Source organism: Notamacropus eugenii, chromosome 3 (assembly GCF_028372415.1).
Source record: "Notamacropus eugenii isolate mMacEug1 chromosome 3, mMacEug1.pri_v2, whole genome shotgun sequence".
NCBI lineage: Eukaryota > Metazoa > Chordata > Mammalia > Diprotodontia > Macropodidae > Notamacropus > Notamacropus eugenii.
In genome coordinates this window covers 266270696-266297565 of record NC_092874.1, presented here as the reverse complement: position 1 = coordinate 266297565, position 26870 = coordinate 266270696, and the positions used below count along the sequence as shown (strand labels likewise).

At 36.8% G+C, this 26870-nt stretch overlaps 1 protein-coding gene and 1 long non-coding RNA gene across 14 annotated transcripts in view; one reads left to right on the top strand and one right to left on the bottom strand.

Moving 5' to 3' along the window:
* LRRIQ1 (leucine rich repeats and IQ motif containing 1) overlaps positions 1-26870 on the bottom strand; it is a 297422-nt gene that overhangs the window by 190126 nt on the left and 80426 nt on the right. The window lies entirely within an intron of this gene.
* The window catches only part of LOC140534446 (uncharacterized), a 49577-nt gene that overhangs the window by 21940 nt on the left and 767 nt on the right, over positions 1-26870 (top strand). For 4 of the 7 annotated variants that reach the window (XR_011977314.1, XR_011977308.1, XR_011977309.1 and 1 more), the window contains 3 exons: positions 2445-2675; positions 3681-3779; positions 10656-10803. This is a non-coding gene — a long non-coding RNA (uncharacterized lncRNA). Of the gene's footprint in view, positions 1-2444; positions 2676-3680; positions 3780-10655; positions 10804-11748; positions 11906-24055; positions 24510-25528; positions 25680-26870 lie in introns of those variants that run through there. The other 3 variants (XR_011977310.1, XR_011977311.1, XR_011977313.1) reach the window with 3 other exon arrangements.

Here is a 26870-nt window from a genome sequence, read left to right as displayed (position 1 = left end):
TAGGAGCTACCATAAAAAATAAAAGTCATCAAAGTACTGAGGTAATGGTTAAATATACTGTACTCATCAAACTTAGAAACAAATATAATGGGCAAACCCAACATGTAGATCTTTGGCAGGGGTGCCAGAGGAACTAGGGATTCAGTTTCAGTTTGGCACCTCTTGTACCTGAGATCTTCTGGCTCCTAACCAATTAGAAGTTTTTTTTTGTCCTCACATCATAAAGATTCCTTTTTCACTCATGGCAATAAACCCAGTCCCCAAAGCTCCACATGCTGGGTTGGGACTAGCCAGAAAACTATCTATGCAAGCTCTTAGGACTGGAATCTCATATTTCACTTGAAATCTCCCATTTCACTTGAAAAGTGCCAAAAGGCATTGTCCCATCATTGACTCAGATTGACAACTGATTTATACCTGGTCACTAACAAGAGAAATTTGTGCTGGAAGAGGGGTTAGAGAACAAGGGAACTCTGGGAACAAGGCACAGGAAAGGGAGTGCTAGTCTTCTGAAGGTGTTGTGAAACAGGAAACATTTGGGCAAGTCATTTAGCCAGCTTGAGCCTAGGTTTCCTCATCTGAAAATGGCTGTACTAAATGGACTCTGAGATCACATCCAGCTCTAGATCTAGGATCCTATGAGCTTTAAAATTCTTTCCAAATGCTTAGGAAAGAAAATGGCAAGGGGAGGGGAGGGAAGGGAAAGGGAGGGGAGGAGAGGAAAGAAAAAAAAATGAAACCAGGTCAATTGCTGTGGTTATTCATGCCAAAATGGCTGTCCTAGGCTGGTGCAGAAATTGTTCTTCATCCTCCATTTGGAAGAGGACCAATGACATCACAGGTGATGTCTTGATTTGTATATGAATTGGACAAAGTTATACTTTCTCCTCCAAAGTCCCTGAAGTCCAGTGGCAAGATAAAAATCAAGACAACTAGAGATGGCGTGCAATGCAGTGGATGGCCTTGGTCTTTCTAAATTAAGGTCTTTCTCAGGCCTCAGGTCTAGGGCATTGTTGGCCACAAAGCTATTTTGCTAAATATTTGCTAAATATTTTGCTAAAGCTATATTGTTAATCACTTAATTTCAGAGTTAGAAGACACCTCAGGAGCAGTTCAACATGTACTTGGAGAAAAATGCAACCTTTTCCTTTCTTTTTTATGGATTATTTTATGTTTTCAGTTTTCTACAATCACTTCCATATATCTTGGATTTTTTCCCCTTCCTCCTCCTCCTTTCTCCCTCCTTCCTCCCCTCTCCCTGAGAGGGCATGCAATCTTATATAGGTTCTACACATACATTCTTATTAAATACATTTTCATCTTAGTCATGTTGCACAGAAAAATTGAAATAAATGGGAGAAACCATAAAGCAAAACAAAGCATAACACAAGAGAAAATGGTCTGCTTCATTCTATGATCCAATTCCGTAGTTCTTTCTCTGACTGTAAAAGGCATTTTGCCTCAAGAGTCCATCGGGACTTTCCTTGGTCCTCATGTAAACTTTTCTTGAAGATGCTTTATGCTGATCAGTTGTTTTTAGTCACATTTGACTGACTCTTTGTGGCCCCATTTGGAATTTTCTTGGCAAAGATCCTGGAGTAGTTTGCCATTTCCTTCTCCAGTTCATTTTACAGATGAGGAAACTGAAGCAAACAGGGTTAAGTGACTTGCCCAGGGTCACACTTCTAGTAAGAATCTGAGTTTGGATTTGAACTCAAGAAGATGAGTCTTCCTGACTTCAAGCCCCGCACTCTATGTACTATGTTGCCACCTAGATGCCAGTGCTACTGATAAGGAAACCTGTGCCTTCCTAGACAGCCCATTACAGTTTGGGAGAGTTCTAATTTTTATGAAGATTTTATCTTACAACAAGCCTAAATCTGTGCCTTTGCAACTTGTACCCGCTATTCTAGTGTTATTCACTTGGGTCAAGTGGAACAAATCTAACACTTCCTCTGTATGACAATTCTTCAAGTACTTAAAGACAAATGTCACAGCCCCTTGACTTTTCTAGGCTCATGATCTCTAGTGCCTTTAAACAATCAATGAGTAGATAATTACTAAGAGCCTAGTATATGCCAAGCATGACACTAGAAATCTTAAAGGAGCTGACATTCTATCAGATGAGACAAAATGTACACACACAAGTATATACAAAATAATAAATTATGACAAGATCTTGGAACTTTCACTCTCCTGATTACTCAGTAAATCAAGGGCATGTTTTTCTCTTCAATTACAAATGTCACTGTGGACTGAGATCATATAAATTCACTAGTTATCTGCAGTGTCAAAACTATTAAAAGCCTTTCAACATGTGCCATGGGAACTTGTCTTTAATAATCCCACAAAAGCAATAGTTAAAATTAATAATGTAAAACCTCAATTGCCAAGAATATTCGGAGATTAGGAAATGTTGCTTAATTATGTTTTCTAATTTACAGGTATATTAAAAATGAGAAAGACTAAGTGACTCTGTTGAAAGCATATGATCACCATAGAAAAAGCAGAAATTTGAGACTGTAGGGAAGGAATAGCAGCGTCGGTTTAAATCAGAGGAAAAGAAGCTTTGTGTTCCCCACCCCAGCCCCCGCTTTTCAGTTCTGAGAACTGTTAAGGGATAGGGGCTTGCAGGAAGACACTAAAAATAAGAAGTCCCAAATAAAGGTATTTGGGTAAGTATTCCATTATAGTCTTGTTACGATACTTTGTTCTAGAAGGCAAGTTATGGAGCACAAGTTATAAGTATTACACCAAGACGGAAAGATTTTGAGGAAGGGCTCAGAAATAAACTCTGTCATCTAAGGACAAATCTCACCAAGGGCAAAAAGAATCACTGTCACTTTGTCCAGAGAGTGATAAAATTTTTGGTAACAGCAACTTTTACAGACTATTTATTAAAATATTTACTATATTATTAGATTAGTAATGGTATTAATATTACTATATTATTATGGTACTATTAATAGTACTATAGTACTCCATTATTAGAATATATTGCTATTGCTATGTTATATTATTATTTACTATTTACTACTACTATTACTATAATTAAGAGATTAACATATAAATATATAATTATATAATATTACATAACCATATATTATAATATTGTTGTATATTATAGTAATAATACTACCATATTATTACTTACTATATTATTAGACTGCTTACTAAGATATAAAGAAATTCTTATATGTACCAGTTTCAAGGAACTGCCACCACTGAGAAAATCATAAGGTAGTAATAAGGTAGGCACCCAATTAAGAATATGATGCATTCGAGGAGTAGGCCAGAAAGCTGGGGTGATAGGAATATAGGACTTGGAGATGAAAGGACCCTTACAGAATATCTAATCCAACTCCTTCATTTTATAGATGTGGAAATAAGTCCAGAATGGTGAATGTTGACTTGCCAGAGGTCATATAGGTAACAAGTAGAACTGTGACCAAAGAAGAAGGAAATCCAAAATTATGTATAAACCTAAAGAAACAAGCAGTTTGGGGCTATCTTGGGCCCTAATCACACTGGGTCATTTGGGGACATACCCCCCTTGAGAACAATGGAGCCCCCACTACAAGTGCTCCACTTCTACTCCTCTCAATTATTTCAAGTTAGTGAAATAGACAACAAAAAACTGTTTGAGAATTTGGACAATTTAAGAATTTTTGTGCTTCCAGACCAACAGTGCAACCTCTGCATACTTACACTGCTGTCTGTGTCCACTGTAATGCTTTGAATCCACGAAGGAAGAGACAGAAGGCAGTAGAGAGATCCAGGTGAGGAGAGGGAGTAAATATATCCAGAGTCCTCTACCATTCATCTATTCCCCATCACTGATTGGTTGAGTTATCAGCCAACATTAGACAATGACATTATGACAACCACCATTACAGCTTGACCTAATTACTGGTGACTGACATCTCAGTCAGTCAAAAAGATAAAAGTTAACATTTTTATAGTGCTTACCAAGTGTCATGCACAGTCCTAAGTGTTTCAAAACTGTTATTTCATTTGATTGTTCACAACAGTCCCGGGAGGTAGATGGCACTGTCATCCCCACTTTATAGTGGAGGAAACAGTGAACTGTTCAGAGTCATACAGCTAGCAAGTGTTTGAGGTCAGATTTGAATTCAGGCCACACAACTTCATCCACATTCATTGTTGCTGTTACTTAATTGTTTTCAGTCATGCCCAACTCTTCAAGACCCCTTTTGGTGCTTTCTTGTCAGAAATACTGGAGTGGTTTACCATTTCCTTCTCTAGCTCATTTTACAGATGAGGAAACTGAGGCAAACAGATTTACATGACTTGCCCAGAGTCACAAAGGTATTAAGTGTCTGAGCTGGATTTGAATTCAGGTCATTCTGACTCCAGGCCCAGGACTATATCCACTGAGATAACTAAGTACCCATCAACATTTATTCATGTCTCCACAATATTTTTAGGGTTCAGTTATCTGAGGCCATCTAGTTTCTTCATTGCTAGGGGCTACTGAAGGCTCAGAGTTAGTATGTTACTAGAGTGCAAATCTAGGGTTTGTGACTTGTAAAGAAGGGATCATAATATGGCTGAGTACATCTGACGTTGCATTGGTGAAAGTCATTCAGACAGCTAAAATCAGAGAGTCACCTCTTAAAAACTAGTGTTAAAAGCTAATGGCTTAATTTTAACACAAACTAGTTATTAGAGGGAAATACTTGTAGAACTCTCAAAAATGTTTTAACTTGTTTAGCAGAAATTCCAAGGCCTTAAAAGGGGATTGATAAAGCTGAAATGCTGATATAACCAGTAAATTCAACTAGGAGAACATTAATACTGATACAAGTATTTACTTGTGCGAGGGTAATAGCACAAATAGGCATTTGGTGGGATGCAAGATGCATCTTTGAAACAGACAGGGATGTGGCTTCAGAGGACAGGAGAGATAATTAATTCCTCCCACTTAGCTCTGTCTCCGAAACTTTTCCTCATTCATTGATCTAGATGAAAGAACTGAAGAGTTTAGGGTTAGAAAACTGGGGAACTCTGAGTCCTAGTGATATATGATAGATACTAAGTAAAATAGTTATTAGATGATCATGATCTATACTTTAAAGAAACAGTATAGAGAATATACTGAATAGGTATATCACCTACAAAGATGCTTAAACTCAGTAACCTAGAGAATGTAGTACAAAAAGAAAGGTACCGTGTGGCTATGAGACCCCTGTCCCTTGTTCTAAAGAGTTTGGTACCTGAGGTTACTTGAAAATGAGTGACCTAGCCAAGACCCTGAAAGGAGTAAGAGATGGAAAACTTACCCACCCCCACCCCACCAGTTCAAGGTAACAACATAGCTTTTCTAAGAGAGTTAAAAGCCAAGAGAAAAAAGTACTATTAACTCAGAGAGCATGGAAAAGCCCACTCTTCTCAAGTGGAAGAGATAGCCAAAGATTTCAGTAAAGTTAGATGCTGAAAGTAGAATAAAGCTCCATTGGCAGGTGCCCAGTCAGGTTGTGTGTATTCATGTCCCATAGAAGCTATGTTTCCTGCAGAGAGTCTACATCTAGCGGAAAACAACAGAAGCAGTACCACGTGATATTAGTGGCCCTGTTGCCCCCTCCACAGTGGCACACATATTAGCTTTGTGTAGAAGTTTCTACATATATCCTCTACATCTGTTCATTCCCACTGAAGATGTGTGAGGTTCTGGGTCCAGACTTACAAGAGAAATAGCTTATTGCTATGTATCTTACTAAAGTTACATTAAACTAGTTAATTATATGAATGGAGAGTCAGAGTACTTTAAGCCTGAGGTAGTTATTCCCTGATGCACCCTCCTTCAAGGTTCAATATTTAAACATGAGAATCATAACACATATTGGAATGCTTCAGATTAGAGGAAGCCATGCCAAAAGTGCTACCATTTCCCCTTTTCTCACTCTCCTCTAAATCCTCTGCAATCTGCTTTCTGACCTCATCATTCAACTGAAACCACCTCTCCAACATTAACAATATCTTAAGCCAAACTGTTCTCAATTCTCAAGCTTCTTTTCTCTGGAAGCAGCATGTTTCATCATAAGTCCTTTGAGATTGTCATATCATTTTATTACTGAGAAAAGTCAAATCACTGACAAATCTTTTGTCGCACAGTGTTGCTATTACTAAGTACAATGTACTTTTACATGAACTTTGCATCAGTTCATATAAGTCTTTCCAGGTTTTTCTGAAATCATCCTACCTGTCATTTTTTGTGGCACAATAGTACCCCATCACAATCATACACCACAGTTTGTTAAACCATTTCCCAATTGATGAATATCCCCTTGATTTCGAATTCTCAGCCAACACAAAAAGAGCTGCTATAAATATTTTTGTATAAGTAGGTTCTTTTCCTTTTTTATTTTATTTTATCTTTTTGGCATATAGAACTGGGAGTGGTATTGCTAGATCAAAGGGTATGCACAATTTTATTGTCCTTTGGGCATAGTTCCAAATTGCTCTCCAGAATGGTTGGACCAGTCCACCAACAGTGCATTAGATTCCCAGTTTTTCCACATTCCCTCCAACATCCAACATTTTCTTTTTTGTCATATTAGTCAATCCGATAGGTATGAGGGGGTACCTCAGAGTTGTTTTAATTTTCATTTCTCTAATCAATAGTGATTTGGAGCTTTTTTGCAAGCAACTATGGATAGCTTTGATTTCTTTGCCTGAAAACTGCCTGTTCATATCATTTGACCATTGATTAATTGGGGAATGACTTTTATTTTTATAAATTACATTCAGTTCTCTATATATTTGAGAAATGAGGATTTTATCAGAGATACTTGCTTAAAAATTTTATCCCAGTTTTCTACTTCCTTCTAATTTTGGTTGCATTGGTTTTGCTTGTGCAAAAACTTTTTAATTGTATATAATCAAAATTATCTCTTATATTTTGTAATGTTTTCTATAACTGGTTTGGTCATAAATTCTTCCCTTCTCCATAGATATGACAAGAAAACTATTCCATGCTCTCCTAATTTGCTTATGGTATTATGCTTTACGTGTAAATCATGTATCCATTTTTTTAAAATTTATTTATTTCACTTTTAACATTCATTTTCACAGAATTTTTGGGCTCCAAATTTTCTCCCCCCTTGTCCCCTCCCCCCACCCCAAAACACCGAGCATTCCAATTGCCCCCATCACCACTCTGCTCTCTCCTCCATCATTCCTTTCTGCCCTTGTCTCCATCCTCTCCTCTGTCCTGTTGGGTCAAATAACTTTCTATACCCCTTTACCTATATTTCTTATTTCCTAGCGGCAAGAACAGTACTTGACAGTTATTCCTAAAACTTTGAGTTCCAACTTCTTTTCCTCCCTCCCTCCCCATCCCCTCCCTTTGGAAGGCAAGCAGTTCAATATAGGCCAAATCTGTGTAGTTTTGCAAATGACTTCCATAATAGTCGTGTTGTATAAGACTATATTTCCCTCCATCCTATCCTGCTTCCAATTACTTCTATTCTCTCTTTTGATCCTGTCCCTCCCTGTGAGTGTCGACCTCAAATTGTACCCTCCTCCCCATGCCCTCCCTTCCATCGTCCCCCCCACCCTGTTTATCCCCTTGGCCCCCACCTTCCTGTATTGTAAGATAGGTTTTCATACCAAAATGAGTGTGCATTTTATTTCTTCCTTTAGTGGAATGTGATGAGAGTAAACTTCATGTTTTTCTCTCACCTCCCCTCTTTTTCCCCAAACTAAAAAAATCTTTTGCTTGCCTCTTTTATGAGAAATAATTTGCCCCCTTCCATTTTTCCCTTTCTCCTCCCATATATTTCTCTCTCACTGCTTGATTTCATTTTTTTTTAAGGTATGATCCCATCCTATTCAATTCACTCTGCGCACTCTGTCTCTATGAGTGTGTGCGTGTGCATACGTGTGTGTGTAATCCCACGAAGTACCCAGATAGTGAATAGTTTCAAGAGTTACTAATATTGTCTTTCCATGTAGGGATGTAAACAGTTCAACTTTTATAACTCCCTTATGACTTCTCTTTGCTGTTTACCTTTTCATGCTTCTCTTCATTCTTGTGTTTGAAAGTCAAATTTTCTTTTTAGCTCTGGTCTTTTCATCAAGAATGCTTGAAAGTCCTCTATTTCATTGAAAGACCAATTTTTCCCCTGAAGTATTGTAGGTGATTCTTGGTTTTAGTCCTAGTTCCTTTGACTTCTGGAATATCCTATTCCACGCCTTTCAATCCCTTAATGTAGAAGCTGCTAAATCTTGTGTTATCCTGATTGTATTTCCACAGTACTTGAATTGTTTCTTTCTAGCTGCTTGCAATATTTTCTCCTTGACCTGGGAATTCTGGAATTTGGCCACAATATCCCTAGGAGTTTCTCTTTTTGGATATTTTTCACCACCACCAATCGGTGGATTCTTTCAATATTTATTTTGCCCTCTGGTTCTAGAATATCAGGGCAGTTTTCCTTGATAATTTCATGAAAGGTGATGTCTAGGCTCTTTTTTTGATCATGGCTTTCAGGTAGGCCCATAATTTTTATATTGTTTCTCCTGGATCTATTTTCCAGGTCAGTTGTTTTTCCAATGAGGTATTTCACACTATCTTCCATTTTTTCATTCCTTTGGTTTTGTTTTGTGATTTCTTGGTTTCTTATAAAGTCATTAGCCTCCATCTGTTCCATTCTAATTTTGAAAGAACTATTTTCTTCAGTGAGCTTTTGAATCTCCTTTTCCATTTGGCTAATTCTGCTTTTGAAAGCATTCTTCTCCTCATTGGCTTCTTGAACCTCCTTTGCCAATTGAGTTAGCCTATTTTTCAGGGTGTTATTTTCTTCAGCATTTTTTTGGGTCTCCTTTACAGGGTGCTGATCTGTTGTTCATACTTTGCTTGTGAGTCTTTTATTGCTCTTCCCAGTTTTTCCTCCACCTCTCTAACATAATTTTGAAAATTTTTTGAGCTCTTTATGACCTTTTCCCAGAACTGATCTCATTGAGTGGGCTCGGAAGTAGAAGCACTGACTTCCGTGTCTTCCCCTGATGGTGAGCACCACTCTTCCTCATCAGAAAGAAGGGGAGGAGAAACCTGCTCACCAAGAAAGTAACCCTCTATAGTCTTGATTTTTTTCCCTTTTCTGGGCATTTTCCCAGCCAGTGACTTGACCTCTGAATATTCTCCTCACAGCCACCTCTCCTCTGGATCCTCCTAGCCAGCGCTTGGGGTCTGAGACTCAAATGCTGCTTCCCAGCCTCAGGGCTTTGGGCGGGGGCAGGGCTGCTATTCAGTGTGAGATTAAGTTCAGGTGCTCAGGTGGGGGCAGGGCCACCTCACAGGCTCAGTTCCCTCAGGGGGTTTATGCAGAGAACTTCAACAATGGATCCAGGATCCTGCCTGCTTGGGGAGCCTTGGTCTGCTCCCACCTCCGCTGTTGCTTCCTGAGGGGGCCTGAGTATGGGGGCACCCCACTCCCCTCTCGACCCACCAAAGAGACCTTCTCACCGACCCCCATCACCTGTGGGTGGAGGGACCCGCGCGGCCGCTGGAGATCCTGTCCCTGAAGTCCGCTTGGATCTGTTCCTCTCGGTGCTGGGGCTGGGGCAGGGCTGGGCTGGGCTCCGTGTCCACAGCACGACAGACCTTTTGCGAGAGGTTTGCAGGTCCCTCTGGAACAGAAATCTTATCCGCTCCGCTGTTATGTGGCTTCTCCTGCTCCCGAATTTATTGGCAGCTCTTTACTACAGATATTTCATGGGCTGTGGGTTCGGAGCTAGCGTATTTGTGTGTTTCTACTCCGCCATCTTGGCTCCGCCCCTCATGTATCCATTTTGACCTTATCTTGATATATGGTGTGAGATGTTGCTTTATACTTAGTTTCTGTCATATTGTTTTCCAGTTTTCCCAGAAGTTTTTGTCAAATAATGACTTTTTGTACCAAAAGCTTGAATCTTTGGGTTTATCATATACTATATAACTATGGTCATTTATTACAATGTATTGTGTACTTAGTCTATTCCACTGGTCCACCAACCTTTTTTAGCCAATAGCAAATTGTTTTGTTAATTACTGATTAACAATATAGTTTGAGATCTGCTATAACTAGACCATGTTCCTTCATTTTTTTCATTGATTCCCTTTATATTCTTGACCTTTTGTTCTTCTAGATGAATTTTGTTATTTTTCCTAGATCTATAAAATATTTTTCATAGTTTCATTAGTATGGCACTGAACAAGTAAATTAATTTAGACAGAACTGTCATTTTTATTCTATTGGCTTAGTCTACCCATGAACAATTAGTATTTTTTTTCAAATGATTGGTTCTGACTTTACTTGTGTGAAGGGTATTTTGTAATTGTGTTCATATAGTTCCTGGGTTTGTCTTGGCAGGATGACAATCCTAGGATTTTAAACTGTCTGCAGTTCTTTTAAATGAAATTTCTCTTTCTGTCTCTTGCTGCTAAACTCTGTTGGTGATATATAGAAATATTGATGATTTATTTGAGTTTGCTTTGTATCCTACAACTTTGCTAAAGTTGTTAACTACTGCCACCAGTTTTTCAGTTGATTCTCTAAGTATACCATTATAGCATCTTGCAAAGAATAATAATTTTGTTTCCTCATTGTCTATTTTAATTCTTCAATTTCTTTTTTTTTCTCTTCTTATTATAGCTAGCACTCCCAGGAAAATGCTGAATAATAGTGGTGATAATGGACATCCTTGTTTCTTCCCTTATTGTACTGGGAAGGCTTCTAGCTTATCCCCATTACAGATAAAGTATGCTGATGGTTTTAGACAAATATTACTTATCATTTAAAGGTAAGATTCAATTATTCCTAAGATCACTAGTGTTATTTAATAGGAATGGGTGCTGTAGTGTGTAAAAGTCTTTTTCTGCATTTGTTGAGAAAACCATACAATTTCTGTTGATTTTATTATTGATATAGTTAATTATACTGATAGTTTTTCTAATATTAAACCAGCCCTGCATTCCTGATATAAATTCCACCTGGTCATATGTATGATCCTTGTGATAAACTGCTATAATCATACTGTTAGTTTTATTTTAAAATTTTGCGGCAATATTCATTAGGGAAATTGATGTAAAATCTTTTTTTTTTTTGCTCTTCCTGAATTAGGTATCAGCAACATATTTGTGTCATAAAAGGAATTTTGTAGGACTCCCCCTTCACCTAGTTTTCCAAATAGTTTATATAGTATTGGGAATAACTGTTCTTTAAATGTTGGGTAGAATTCACTTGTGAATCTATCTGGTACAGAGATTTTTTTCTTAGGAAGTTCATTGATGACTTGTTCAATTTGCTTTTCTAAGACTGTATTATTTAAGTATTCTATTTCTTCTATTAATCCAGGGAATTTATATTTTTGTAGATATTCATCCATTTCATTTAGATTATCAAATTTATTGGCATACAATTGGGCAAAAATAGCTCCTAATGGTATTTTACTTTCTTCATTGGTAGTGAATTTACTGCTTTCATTTTTGAGAGTGATAATTTAGTTTTCTTTTTGCTTTTTTAAAAAATCAAATTTACTAATGGTTTATTTTACTGGGGTTTTTTGTTTAAAAAGTTCCTAGTTTCAATGGATTTCTTTCAATTTGATTAATCTGTCCTTCGATTTTCAGGATTTCAAATTTGGTGTTTAATTGGGGATTTTTAATTTGTCCTTTTTTTCTAGTTTTTTTTTTTCTTGGTTACATACTTAATTTGTTTTGCTTCTTCTTTATTTTATTGATGTAAGCAACTACAGATACAGATTTTCCCCTAAGTACTGCTTTGGCTGCATCACATAAATTCTGTTATGTAGTCTTATTGTTGTCATTCTCCTTGGTGAAATTATCAATTATTTCTGTGATTTTTTCACTGACCATATTTTTAAAGATTAGATTATTAATTTCCAGTAATTTTTTATCTTTCCATTGCACATTACTGAATGTAATTTTTATAGCATTATGATCTGAAGGGGATGTATTTAATATTTTTGTGCTTTTCTGCATTTGATTGTAACGTTTTGTGCCCTAATTCAAGGTTAATTTTTTATATAGGTGCTATGTATTGCTGAGAAAATGGTATACTTCTTTCTATTCTCATTCAGTTTTCTCCAGAGATCTATTCTATCTTACTTTTTCTGAATTCTATTCACCTCTTTAACTTCTTTGTTTATTTTTTGGTGAGAGATGTTTAGTTCTGAGAGGGGAAAGCTGAGGTCCACCACTACGTATAGCTGTATTGCCTATTTCATCCTGTGACTCAATCAACTTCTCATTCAAAACTTTAGACGCTATACCATTTGCTGCACATGTTTAGTATTTAGTATTATGTTGTTTACAATACCTTTCAGCATAGTATAGTGTCCTTCTTTATCTCTTTTAGTTAGATTTTTTCTTCTGCTTTGTCTGAGATCATGATTTGCTACATCTGCTTTTTTTTTGTTTCAGTCAAAGTGTAATAGGTTCTGCTCCAGCCCCTTACCTTTACTGTGTGTGTGTGTGTGTGTGTGTGTGTGTGTGTGTGTGTGTGTGCTTCAAAAGTGTCTTTTAAACAACATATTGTAGGATTCTGGTTTTTAATCCATTCTGCTATCCACTTCCATTTTATGGGTTAATTCATCCCATTCACATTTATAATTATGATAATTACTCCACTGTACTTTTTCCTCCTTCACTCTCTCTTACCCTCACTCTGTCCCTCCCCGTAAGTGTTTTATTTCTCATCACCACTTCCCCCAATCCATCCTCCCTTTTTTCTTATCCTCATTACTTTTTACTTCCCCCTAGGACAAAATAGATTTTTGTATACAACTGAGTATGTATGGTATTCCCTCTTTGAACCAATTCTGATGAAAATTAGGTTCCAGCTTTCCCCACCATCTTCCTCCATCTTCTCCATTATAATAGCTTTCATGCCTCTTTTATGTGAGATATTTTACCCCAATTCTATCTCCATCCCTCCCTCTTCTCCCACTATAATCTTTCTATTCCCTTTATTTTTTTGTGGTATCCTTCCATCAGTTACCTTATATTCACACTATCTATGCATACTCTTTCTAATTGCCCTTATAGTAATAAAGTTCTTAGGAACAACAAATATAATCTTGCCATATGAGAACATGAACAGTTTAACCTTATTGAGTCTCTTATGTTTTATCTTTTTCTTGTTTCTTTTTTTTACCTTTTTATATTTCCTTTGACTTTTGTATTTGAAGATCATTTTCTTTTATCCAGCTCTGGTCTTTTAATTAGGAATTCTTGAACATTCTTTATTTAAATATCTTTTTTTCCCCTGAAGGATTATATTCAGTTTTTATGGATAGGTGATTCTTGATTGTAATCCTAACTCCTTTGCCTTCTGTAGTATCATATTTCAAGCCCTCCAGTTCTTTAATGTGGAAGCTGCTAAATCCTGTGTAATCTGGCTGTAGCTCCACAATATTTGAATTGTTTCTTTCTCGCAGCCTAGACTATATTCTCCTTGACCTGGGAGCTCTGGCATTTGTTCAGTTTTCAGGTTTATAGTGAGTATAGGTACCCTGGACATTTTTCCATTTTATATTTAAAAAACAGTCAAGTCATCCTTATGTCAGTTTGCTTTTTTACACATGAAAAAACATTTATTTTAATAAAAAAACAGCAAATTTATATGTCCATGATTATTCTGAAATCTCAGATTTGCAAAATTCATCTCTATAGTAGTGTCAATGAACTCTGTTAAAACACTTTCCTCTTTCTACTTCCTGTTGATGCCAAGGTAATACTATCTGATTTGACTGCATTTGATATATTAGGATAGTACTGTGTGGATTGACCTTGAGTTTATAGTGAAGAATTGTAAAAGTCAATGTTGAATAATGGTACATAAGAAAGTGCCGAATCAAGTTGATTAATGCAAAAAGTGAAATATCTTAATGTTATGGGATCTCACCACTAGTTTTTCCAGCTGGGCTTCTCCTACTGAAGGGCTGAATCAATATTTCATTTAGTGAAAACTTCCTGGTGAATATTCTGTCACTTAAGAGGGTCTATTAATCATCTCTGCAATGAAACATATTCCCATAGGAGATTTCAGACTGATCCTAGGACTTAATTTTTAAAAAGTGATTTCTTAGTATTTCAGTTTTGTCGGTGTTATCGCTGGCTGGACATGAAAGTAAGAAGCCAACTGGGAAATTTTACAACTAATTCCTTTGTTGGTATCAAGGGGTTACGCAAAGTTCATTGGAACATATTGCCTGAAGTTATAGTTGGTCCTGTATTCAACAAATTCATATTTTATATAATCCTATATTCTAAATTCTTTAGATAAATGAATCTCACGTCAAATCATTAAAGATGCATTTTGCCAAATGATCTAAATAAAATTTGGTCTAACGTTCTTAAAGGCACATGATTTATCTTGGTTGTATCTAGTTTTAAACTGTTCAACTAAAGTCAGATATTTTCAATATTTGGAATATGTGCATTTATTTGCTATAATTATCAAATATTTCTATGTAGATATTTGACATTTAGAAAAATTACAAATCATTTATATTTAGTAAAATCAACAATTTTTTTTGAGTTGGAAGGGACCTGGTGACTATTTAATTCAAATCCTTCATTCTACAAATGAGAAAAATGATGCCTACAAGGCTAAAGTAATGGCCAAAGTCATTAAACTACCTTTTGGCAGATCCAAGATTGGAACCCAAGGCTTCTGTTGATTCAGTTAATGCTCTTCTATCCTGGCACATATACTCAGTCTCTGGAATCCTACATTCAGTATTTCTTTTATTATACAACACTACCTTGTCTGTATTTATCATCAATACTTTATACGTTATAAATTATTTATCCTCATTGCAAAAAATAAAAAAAAACCCACACTGAAAAAAATCTATTATTCTGGACCAAATGGCTGAGAAATTGAGTATAATCAACTACCTCTACTTCAGGAGAAACACACAAACACACACACACACACACACACACACACACACTAGTAGGTGGGGGTGTGAACTTAAAGTCATCTTTATTTTTTCTTAGAAATGGTTAAATGTACTGAGTCTAAAAGTTCAAACAAGATTATGTTGGGGTGTTGAGTAATATTCTGAGCACAATTTTCTTATCAGAGATCAGAAGAACCTTTATTTAAAGTCATTATTCACAGAATTAGGGTTTCATGAAAGATTATAAATATTGATATTAATTAAGCATGAAAATAAAATGTATCTTTACTATCAACTCTTTATAATGTGGTACATAGGGATTCTTTCTTGAATTCTGTTCAGAGGAGCTTATTACTAGAAGGATCTCACTCAACATTAACATTATTCCACTACAACATATAACACACTGGTGGGGCTCCAGTGTCTAATTTACAGCCATTTAAGCAGAAAAGTGACTATAAATGAATGTCAATGTTTGTAGAAGCACACCAGCTATTCACACTAAATGTTATTTTATATATTCTTACTATATAACAACAACTACATCACAACATGATCTCCTACAGTTAAATTACCAGAGATCAAAAGTAGAAAACCAATAAATACATTAATATATAAATTCATAGTACCATTTTAATTGGTACTTGACCAATTGAAAGATAGACCAAAAATACAAAAATGAAAATTAAGAATAATTTAATATAATTTTAATGAATAACATACATTTTGGACTTTGGATTCTATTTATTGTTAAATATTTCTCACATAAGAGAGGTAGCATGGAATAACAGATAAAGGAATGGCTTCTCAAATCCTGCCTATGACAAGAACTAGTGATGTGACCATAGGCAAGGTTCCATATCTCTATGTCTATTTATAACTCTGCCAGTTCTCAAAGCGAAAATTTGCAGAAAAAAAAAATCATTTTTCAAAAACGTCATGAATCCTTAGCATTTGTGATCATCACTAATCAAACATATATTTCTTAAAGTTTCTTTATAAAGAATTCTTATAAAGAAGATATGCACATATTGCATTAGAAAAAGCAAAAACCCTGGACTCTCAGGTGAGAGGCCTGGATTTTAACAAACTTATGCAAATCCCTACTTCTCAAGGCCTCAGTATCCTCAACTATAAAATGGAGACATTTATATATATAAAATTTATTTATTTTCATTTTACAACATTCACTTCCACAAGATTTTGAATTCCAAATTTTCTCCCCATCTCTTCCCATTCCCCACCCCAGTTCAGCATGCACCCTATCCACTGTTTACCCCAATCTGTCCTCCTTTCTATCACCTCCCGCTTCTCCCATCCCTCTTGCCTCTATTTTCCTGTAGGGCAAGATAGATTTCTATACCCCATTACCTGTGCATTTTATTTCCCAGTTGCGTGTAAAAACAAATTTTAACATTAATTTTTAAAGCTCTGAGTTCAACATTTTCTCCCTCCTCCACCCCCATCCACCCTCATCGAGAAAGCAAGCAATTTGATGTAGGTCATACACATGTAGCCATGCAAAGCACTTCCATAACAGTCATGTTGCAAAAGACTATCCACATTTCCCTCTGTCCTGTCCTGCCCTGCCCTGCATTTATTCCATCCTCTCTCTTGACCTATCCCCCCTAAGAGTGTTTGTTTCTGATGACCCCTTCCCCAATCTGCCATCATTTCTATTATCCTCCCTCTCCTATCCTCTTCCTCTCTGCCTTCCTGCAAGGTACAACAGATTTTCATACCCAGTTGAGTGTATATTATTCCTTGCTTAAGCCATATCCATGGAGAGTCAGGCTCACTTATTCCCTTGTACCTCACCCCTCTTCCCCTCCATTGTAAAAGCTCTTTCTTGCCACTTTTAATGTGAGATAATTTGCTATATTCTACCTTTTTCTGTTTCTCTCTCCCAGGATATTCCTCTCAACAGTTAATTTTATTTTTCAGGTATTCTCCTTTCATATTCCATTTACCTTGTGCCCTCTGTCTATACACACACATAAATACATACATACATGTGTGTACATATGTGTATATATACACCTACACACATATATAATATACACTTACATACATACACATATACATATATACACTTATGTATACATATGTACACACACACACACATGCACACATATATATGTTCCCTCTAACTACCCTAATACTGAGAAAGGTCTCAAGGGTTACAAATAAAATCTTTCCATGTAGGAATGTAAACAGTTCCACTTTAATGAGTCCCTTATGTCTTCTGTTTCCTGTTTACCTTTTCATGTTTCTCTTGATTCTTGTACTTAAAAGTCAAATTTTTTATTCAGCTCTGGTTTTTTCAACAAGAATGCTTGGAAGTCCGCTATTTCATTGAAATTCCATTTTTTCTCCCTGAAATATTCTATTCAGTTTTGCTGGGTAGATGATTCTTGGTTTTAATCCTACCTCTTTTCACCTCTGGCATATCATATTCCAAGCCCTCCAATGCCTTTGTGTAAAAGCTGTTAAATCCTGTGTTATCCTGATTGCATTTTCACAATGCTTGAATTGTTTCTTTTTGGCTGTTTGTAATATTTTTTCCTTGACCTGGGAACTCTGGAATTTGTCTACAATATTCCTAGGAGTTTTCCTTTTGGGGTCTCTTTCAAGAGGTGATCAGCAAATTCTTTCCATTTCTTTCTTACCCTCTGGTTCTAGAATATTAGGGTAGTTTTCCTTGATAATTTCTTGGAAAATGATGTCTAGGCTCTTTTTTTGATCATGATTTTCAGGTACACTAATAATTTTTTAAATTATCTCTGCTGGATCTATTTTCCAGGTCAGTTGTTTTTCCAATGAGGTATTTCACATTGTCTTCTATTTTTTCAGTCTTTTGGTTTTGTTTAGTCATTAGATTCCATTTGCTCCATTCTAATTTTTAAGGTATTATTTTCCTTCGTGAGCTTTTGGACTTCCTTTTCCATTTGGCCAATTCTGTTTTTTAAGGCATTCTTCTCCTCATTGGTTTTTTTGGACCTCCTTTGTCATTTGGGTTAGTCTGTTTTTAAAGGTGTTATTTTCTTCAGCATTGGGGGGGGGGGGGGAGTTTCCTTTAGCAAACCGTTGGCTCATTTTCTTTTTTATGATCTTCTTGCATTACTCTCATTTCTCTTCCCAATTTTTCCTCAACTTTTCTTACTTGATTTTCAAAATCCTTTATGAGCTCTTCCATGACCTGAAACAATTTCATTAGTTTTTTGGAGGCTTTGGATGTAGGAGCCTTGACCTTGCTATCATCCTCCACTTATATGTTTTGATCTTCCTCCAGTTGTGTGATTTTATTTTCTTCATCCAAAAGGATGGAAGAAAATACCTTTTCACTGAGAAAGTAACCTTCTACAGTCTTATTTTTTCCACTTTTTGGACATTTTCCCAGTCAATTACTTGACTTTTGAGCTCTTTGTTAAGTGAAAGGTGTACTATTCCAGGTTTCAGAGGTTTTCTATAGTTGTTTTCAGAGATATCTCTAGGGACCTGTCAAGTTCTCAGTTCTTCCAAAGTGGTATCATCAAGGGATAGGTGCTTCCTCATCTCCTGGCCTACACTCTTGTCTGTGAGCAATCATAAGCACTCTTTTTTGCCCTACAACTGTGAGTAGGATTCCTGCTCCACAGCTACCACAGTGCCCAATACTACTCCTCAACCTCAAGACCACCACTCAGGACTGCAACCTAGATCACCTGCCCTGTTCCCCCACCATCTGTAGGCTTTGAGGTGCAGAAGCAGTTGCTGCTGAAGCAGCGGCTGCCACTAACCTGGGGGTGGGACTAGGGCTAGGGCCAGACCATGCTCACCTCTCACCCAGGTAAGAGAGCTTTCTCACTGACCTTTGAAGCTATCTTTGGTATTTGTGGGTTAAGAAGTATGGAAATGACAGCATTTGCCAGCAATTCAGCACCCTGAGGCATGCTCCAGTCCCATCTATGCTGACACAGAGTGAGACAGATTTCACTTTGAGCCTGGTGCAATAGACCTTTCTTGTCAGACTTCCAGATTGTCTTGGGCTAGAAATCTGTTTCACTCAGTCATTTTGTGGCTTCTGCTGGTCTAAAATTTGTTTAGAATTATTTTTACAGGTATTTTGAGGGTTTTAGCTTCTACTCCACCAGCTTGGCTCCACCCCAAAATGGGCACATTTTAAAAGATAAGACACATGCCTCCTTTCAGTTTCAAAATTGAATTTTTGCTATTTAAGTAACACCTATACTTTCATTATAATCCTCATTAAATTGAATCCACTATTTATATCATATTAAAATTACTTTTGCATAAAGACTTCTACATGATTTTCTAAATTGCTGTCCTTCTAATTCTACTTCGGGGACAAGTTCAAAAAAAGATCAGACTCCAAGAGTATACCTGGTCCTTGACTTAGTTTTCCATCTTAAGTCTTCTGGTCTTGACAGATATGCCCTGATTCCTGAAACAGCTCTACAAATTTATTCTAGCTCAAAGGTTAGTGACTTTTTACCTATTCCATGAACTCCTTAGGCCTGAGAGTATGAGTTTGATAAGGGGATAGAAACCTCAAAAAGGTCTGCACCAGCTCATATTTTGATCCCTGCCTATCTTTTGAAGTTCTGTCTCTAGATTGTCAGAAAAAAAAAAAAAAAACAACTTGTCTCCAATCTTAAATCAATCTGGGACACTTCCATGTTAAGTTGCACAATTAGGTGGTGCAGTGAATACAGGATGAGCCCTGGGGTCAGAAGGACCTGAGTTTAAATCTAGCCTCAGATACTTACTAGTTATGTGACCCTGGGCAAGCCACTTAACCCTGTGTGCCTCCATTTCTGCACCTGTAAAGTGAGCTGGAGAAAGAAGTGGCAAACCATTCCAATATCTCAGTGAAGAAAATTCCAAATGGGGTCTTGCAGAGTGAGACATGAACAAAATATGACTCAACAACAACACACTGAGCAAATTTATCTTTAAGCTAGAATTCTATGTAAAAATTTTGGGCTAATAAAATCTTGGAAATAAGAATGGGACACACAGCAAATGCAACAATATGAAAGCTACAATTTACCGCAGGGAAAGACGCTCCTAAAGCCGCTTTCACCTTTCACCAATGTCAGTGGCTGGTCTTGCAGTTAATTATTACTGGGGCAGTTACTGACTATCATCACTATTAAAGACTGGAGCTATGGGTTACTTGACACTGGTAGTTTGTTCTACTACATAATGCATGCTGAATATGTTCTCCTCCACCTTCTCCCTCCTGTTGATTAACAAAAAGAAGGTGATCCTGAACAACAGACTAAGAAGGCAAAGTACCTGTTATTACTTTGGTATGCGAGCCAGCCAGATACATAAACGGTTTGTGACTATTGCCTTGCTTTTAATCCCTAAAACAAAATTAAATAAATTGAATAAAAATGGATCACTGATATTCCCTTTTACTTTTTGTATGGTTTAAGATCACAGGATTGTAGATCTGTAGCTGGAAAGGCCCTTAAGGGTCATCTAGCTCAGTACCCCTCATTTTATAGGAGAAAAAATTAAACCTAGAGAAAGTGACTTGCCCAAGGTCACACACAGTCTAAGTAACAGCCCAGACAGAATCACAGATCCTCTGACCTCCAAACCAATGCTCCACTGTATCATACTCTCTCATTCAGTTCAGAAACAATTAAGCATCTTACACTTTTCAGCCTCCTTAAGCAATTTTAAGACCTTATGTCAACTAAAAATCTCTTGCCTAATTTTCTCTTTCTTGTGCTCATATAAAATTTCCACTGAGAACATTAGAAATGGATTCATAAACAGAGACACAAAGACCAAATCTTGCTGACTTGCGCTTAAGAAAATGAACTATCTGCTTAATACTCATCACTTATTATCCTGCCTGGGACACAGGAGGCGTTTAATAAAGGCTAGCTGACCGACTGATGCTTTGCTAACATGTATATCCTTTAAACTAACTCTGGACAAATGCTGTTCTTCCCTTCCTGAAACCTAAGAGGGCATGCCTATTTGATCAAATTTTCTAGCCTGCATCCCCTTGCAAGAAATACCTACAGGCTCTTTCAGGAATACCTACAAATGCCTCCTTGACATTCTGTCTCCTTGGGGAATGGCTTTGGGACTTCTACCACCTACCTAAAGATAGATAATATCTTCTATCTACACTTTGGACACCTCCAAGCCACCTATCCACTCTTCAGATTTTTGGCTTTCTTCATTTTCCAAATACATTTCTGGACTTCCCTAAACCTAAAGGAAATGCTTTGGTAGGAGGTTTAAGATAATATGTTGATCCACAGACATAGGACTATGGGTTCAATAAACTGACTGAAGTCTATCAGGTGAGGGCCAGCCCTGATTCACAAAATGTTTTTATATATAGGAAGAAAAGTTCTATCCCCAAAGAGAAAGTGGGGGCAGGAAGAGAACAGGAATCTGACCACATTCTAAAAATGAGGCAAAGGTGCTGTTCAGAGAAAAAACATCACAATGATAATTGCCAACAAGCATTCCAGGGACATAAGGGAAATGCCCACAAACAGAGATCTATCCTCAAGGAAACAAAAGACCAAGAAGGCAATCCAGAGAGTCAAAATGGTATGGTGGTCTTATAGATTTAAAGGGCACACAGGATATCCAATATAGAAATTTTACATGCTTCATTGAAAGGCATGATTAAGTAACTAGAAGGGTGATCATTTTAAATACCTCTACAATCTCTGATTTCATTGATGTAGATACTTTCTCAACCAAGGTAGTTCACAACTCCATTATAGCTTATGGAAGGCCATACTTTATACCCTGACCTAGGTTCTTATCTCCTCACTCCTCTGCTGCTATAATAGCTTCATCTTTCTTCCCTTCTTCTTCCTCCAGTCCATTCTGCACAATATCACCAGACTGATCTTCAAATATCTTCAGTGCCTATCCACTGACTCCAAGATAAAAGTTCAAAATCCTTGACTTAGCAATGCCTTCCACAGTGTGACTCTAATTTGCCTTTCCAATGCTATCTCCTACCATTTCCCTACAAGAATTCTCTATCCAGCAACACTGGCTTAATAACTGTACCCTTAACTGAGCTAACTGAATTTTGCCTTCTCACAAATATACTCTCTTCTCTGCTCATTTGAATTTGGTTCATCCTTCAAGGTTGAAAGCAAGTCCAACCTCCTCCAGCCTTTGTATTATCACTCTGACACTCAGGGCTCTTCTTTCTCTTCAGAATTTCTAGAACATTTCTGGTCTGTATGGATTAAGTGATTAGAGCAGGAAAAGATTTTAAAGCTCATTTAGTCCATATTACTCAAGGTATAGATGATGAATTCAGGGTCAAGAAGGCCATGTGATTCACACAATCTCACATGGACAGAGAATAGTGGAGCCAAGATTAGAACCCTGGACTTCTGCCTCCCATCTCTTTTGACTATATTATATTTTCCAAAATTAATTTTTTCAATGAATACAAATCTTTCTCTTTCTCAAACTTGGAGAACAGTGTATACATTATAGTGCATTTAGGATGGGCATTGATAAAACTGGGGAACAGAGCAACCAGAATGGTGAGGAGCTTGAAGTTCCTGCTCTGAGCTTCAACCAAAGGAAATGGCAGCATTTAGCTTGCAGGAGACTCAAGGGAGGTAATGATAGTTTTCCTCAAATACTTATAAAGCTTTCATGTGGAGGAAGGATTAAATTTGTCCCTCCTGGTCCCAGACCATAGAACTAAGAGCACTGAGTAAAAGCTAGGAAGAGATAATTTTAGACTTAATATAAGAAAAAAAAACCCTTCTTTACAATTAGAACTAGACAAAAGTAGAATGCGGTGTGTAGAAGATAGGAGGTTTCCTCTAATGGATGTCATCAGGTAAGGACCGAAGAATCATTTTTTGGGTGCCTTGTGGTCAGAATTTTTTTATGGGGGTGAGGGTTAGATTAGATGTTCACGAAGGTTCCTTCCAACACTGAAAGTCTGTCATTCTGAGATTCTGCAAAATGTCTTATTACCCAGATTGTCATTTGTACATTGTACTACGTTGCTTATTTATAAATTGATATGTGAATATAAATTAAGTATATGGCTATAAATTACTTAACTAGAGTATATATGGATAGAAATATATATGGATATAAATTTCCTAACTAGATTATAGTCATCTTGAAGGCAGAAATCAAACTTAGTTTTCCTTTCTACAGTACCCAGGACCATGCCCTTCACACAGTAAACACTCAATACATTTTTGTTGATTTAAGAGTTAATATATGGAATAAGTGACTTGGAGAGGATTTTTTTAAAGGAAGTTGGAAAGTTATAAATTAAATGCAAAAAGAGTAAATAAAAAAATATTTTTCAGAAAGTTACAGTTTTGATTATATTCTGGCCTGTCACTTAGGAAAATTACATCTGCTTCCCATTATTTATATTTTTCTTCTACACTATAACACAATGAGCTGCTTCAGAACACACAATTTTGGAGAACAGAGGAAAAATAGCCTCTCCTGTCAAAGGAAGTATCTCTTTTGGGGATGCAATAGAGATGTTTCACTTATTACGTGTCCAAATCTGGTCTGATTCTAGTCAAAGGTCATAAAATTTGGCTCCAACTCAGGCAACCAGACCATCTGCTTTGGGCCAGATGGTCTGGACCAGCTCTAGACAGTGTATGAAAGAGAGAATCAGTTCCTAGATTCTCATAAGATTCTTGCTGTACAGTTGATGATCTAAAATAAACAAAACGACACTGAATCTCATTAAATCCCACATAAAACAGGCCCTCTCTCCTCCTACCCTCCTCTTACCAAAGAGCGCTGGGGAAAAGAGTAAGGAACCAATTCAGGGATTTAAACTATTTGCTACAGGATGATCAGGTCAAAGATGGAGTCATGCTTTACTTTCTAAGATAGCTACTGACAGAAGCCGCCTGCCCTTCCTTTATTTCTCATTCTCTATGTTACACACAAACTAGGTTTGACCTGGAATAGAAGAGGCCTAGACATAGAAGACAGCAGAAACCTATTAGCCTCACATACTGTATTCTTTTTGAATAATATCCCTTTCTCTAAGGTAGGCAAGAACAACTGAACAGCTGACTTCTGATCCAAGAAGAAAGATCATTCTTTTTCTTTGCACTAGGCTTCTTCTACCCTGGAGCGAGGACTTGCAGATAGGTTTGCATCAGAGATCAGCTTCAGGGAATTGGGATGGGGAAAAGGAGAAAAGATGTACAGTCTATGGGGAAATGTTTTGCTCCAAGGAAACAAAAACCAAAGACAAGAATAGGATCAGATGTCACAATTGTGTTCACTGAGTGGCCACTTTTCCCATCTCACTTAATCCTGCCTTCCTTTAATGGCTTCCCTGGACTTTACTGTTCTGCCTGCTTTTCCGGAGGCCTCCTCCTGCCCCCAAATAAAAAAAAAGTACCAATCTGCTCTTTTCCACACTGTTTTCATTCTCACCATGTCTTAAAAACAGAACTCATTCTCTTCCTTCCCAAGCAGTTCCCTCTTCTCAGATTCCCTGTTACTTTCAAGGGCTCTACATTCTCTCAGTTACCTTAGCTTATGACCTCAGTATCATCCTTGTCCCTTCATTTGTATTTACTGCATATATCCAGTTCATTGGAGTCTTTGAACTTAGATGGGAAATAAGATTATGTTTTAATTTTTGCTAACCTGTAAGAGAAATTTATTTTTTCTTTCAATTATCTGATGATATTTTGGGATGGGTTCTATAGATTTCACCAGACTGACAATGGGGTCTTTGGTACCAAATATATTAAGATCCCCTGTGCTAAGGTAAGGGATCATTGGAAGACTTCAAGCAGAGGCTGAGTAACACTTTTGAGGGTGGGAAGTGAAGGGCTCAAAAATAAATGCATGCTCAGGTGTAGGTAGGACTAGACAGCCATTAGATTTTGTGATTCTGAGAAGTTTAACCAACATAAAATGGTTGCCACAAAGAAGAGTACAAAAATGAGCGCAGAAACGACTGAGCCAGTAATAACATGAACTTTATTTTTTTCATATATATTTTGGCCGAGCAGAGAGTTATGAGAGTGATGCATAAAGTAGGCAAACTCATTTTGTTTTTAACTATTAAAAAGGACAAAGAAATAGGCAGTTTTCTGGGGATTTTTGTTTGTTTGGTTTGGTTTTTTTTTGGTTTTATTTCATTTTGACCATCATAGAATTGCAGATGGCAATTTTGGGGAAGTTGTGGGGAAAATAAACCAGCAGAGAGTTTAGTATAAGTCCCAAGGTATTTTCCTTCTCACTGCCAAATATCACCCTACAATAAGACAAGAATTAAGGACAAGGCAGGTGTGAGATGGAACAGCTATGGAAAGCCCTTTAATTTAGCAGGAAAAGAGAGGAGAAGGAATTATTAAGTAGCAGGGCTCTGGCTTGGCCAATGACTCTTGGATAACCTAAGAAATGGTGACATACAATGAAGATTAGAATGGGAGGCCGATTGAGGTGGATTACTAAACTCTGCCCTTAACTCATTGTTTAACCTTATATAAATAAGTCAGTGAAGGCCTATTGCTTAATATTTTTTATCTGAGGAAGAGATTTCATAGGATTCTTCTAATTAACATTCCAGGAAACTTAATAATGCAAGAGTCATCAAGAATATGAAGTCAAAAGCCTCCTATGTCTAAAATAAGATGAAGACAAACTTTATCCTGACATCTGTGATTCAGAGCACAATCACTGTTTCAAATAAAATGATTCAGATACATAGAAGAGAGTAGTTATGTATAAAGGAAAGAGATGCCATCAGAGTTAAGAAACCCTCACCCCAAATCCTTCCTCTTAACTATGCTGGCTGTGAGGCTCTCAGCAAATTGCTTAACCTCTCGGTGCCTCAAACAACTCTTTAAAACTAAAAATTGTAGAGGTGATATTAATCTGCATGGGTAGAGAAAGTTCTTCACTTTAGGAATGAAATCAAAGGCTAAGTAAACAAAACAAAACAAAACAACTGTGCAGATATACTATATGAACAAAATTACAAAGCACTAATTACAGCAATAAAAACAGATCTAAATAATCAGAGAAATATTAACTCATATAGGCTGAGCCAATGAAATAAAAATAACAGTATAACCTAAATTAATTTACTTGTTACAGTGAAATTCTAACAAAACTACCAAAGGATCACTTTAAAGACAACAAGAAAATTCAGATGTTGTGACAAAAGCTCAAGAGAAATAATGAAAGGAGTAGAAATGAGGGAGGCCTAAGCAATCCTAGATCTGAAACTGTTACAGAACAATAATCATCAAAACAATTTGGTACTGGTTAAAAAGAGAGATGCCTATCGATGCCAACACACTAAATGAACCCACGTAGCCCAGCGTTTGATAAACCCCCAAATCCCACCTATTAGAGTATAATAAAATCTGAGGGTGGTGGAAACCTGTCACCATTCTGGCAAAGATTAGACTTGTGCCAACATCTAACACAATATGCCAAAATAATTTCTAAACATATATGATATAGATATAAAAGGTCACATAAACAGATGAGAAACAAGGAAAACATTACATTGGAGACCAGTATATGGGGAAAGGCTCATGACCAAGAAAGGGAAAGAGGAAGAGAGAGGGAGAGGGAGAGGGACAGAGAGAGAGAGAAAGAGAGAGAGAGAGAGAGAGAGAGAGAGAGAGAGAGAGAGAGAGAGAGAGATCAGAGAAGATAAAATGAATGGTTTTCATTACACATAATTCAAAACTTTTTTGCATACAAAATCCAACGAAGCTAAGATTAGATGGAAAACAGTTAACTGAGGAAAAAAATCTTTGCAGCAAGTTTCTCAGATAAATAGTCTTACTTCCAAGATATATAAGGAACCAATTCAAATTTACATGAATAACAGCCATTTCCAAAATGATAAGTGAAGAGGAAAAATCTAAGCCATTATATGAAAAAAAAATATTTAA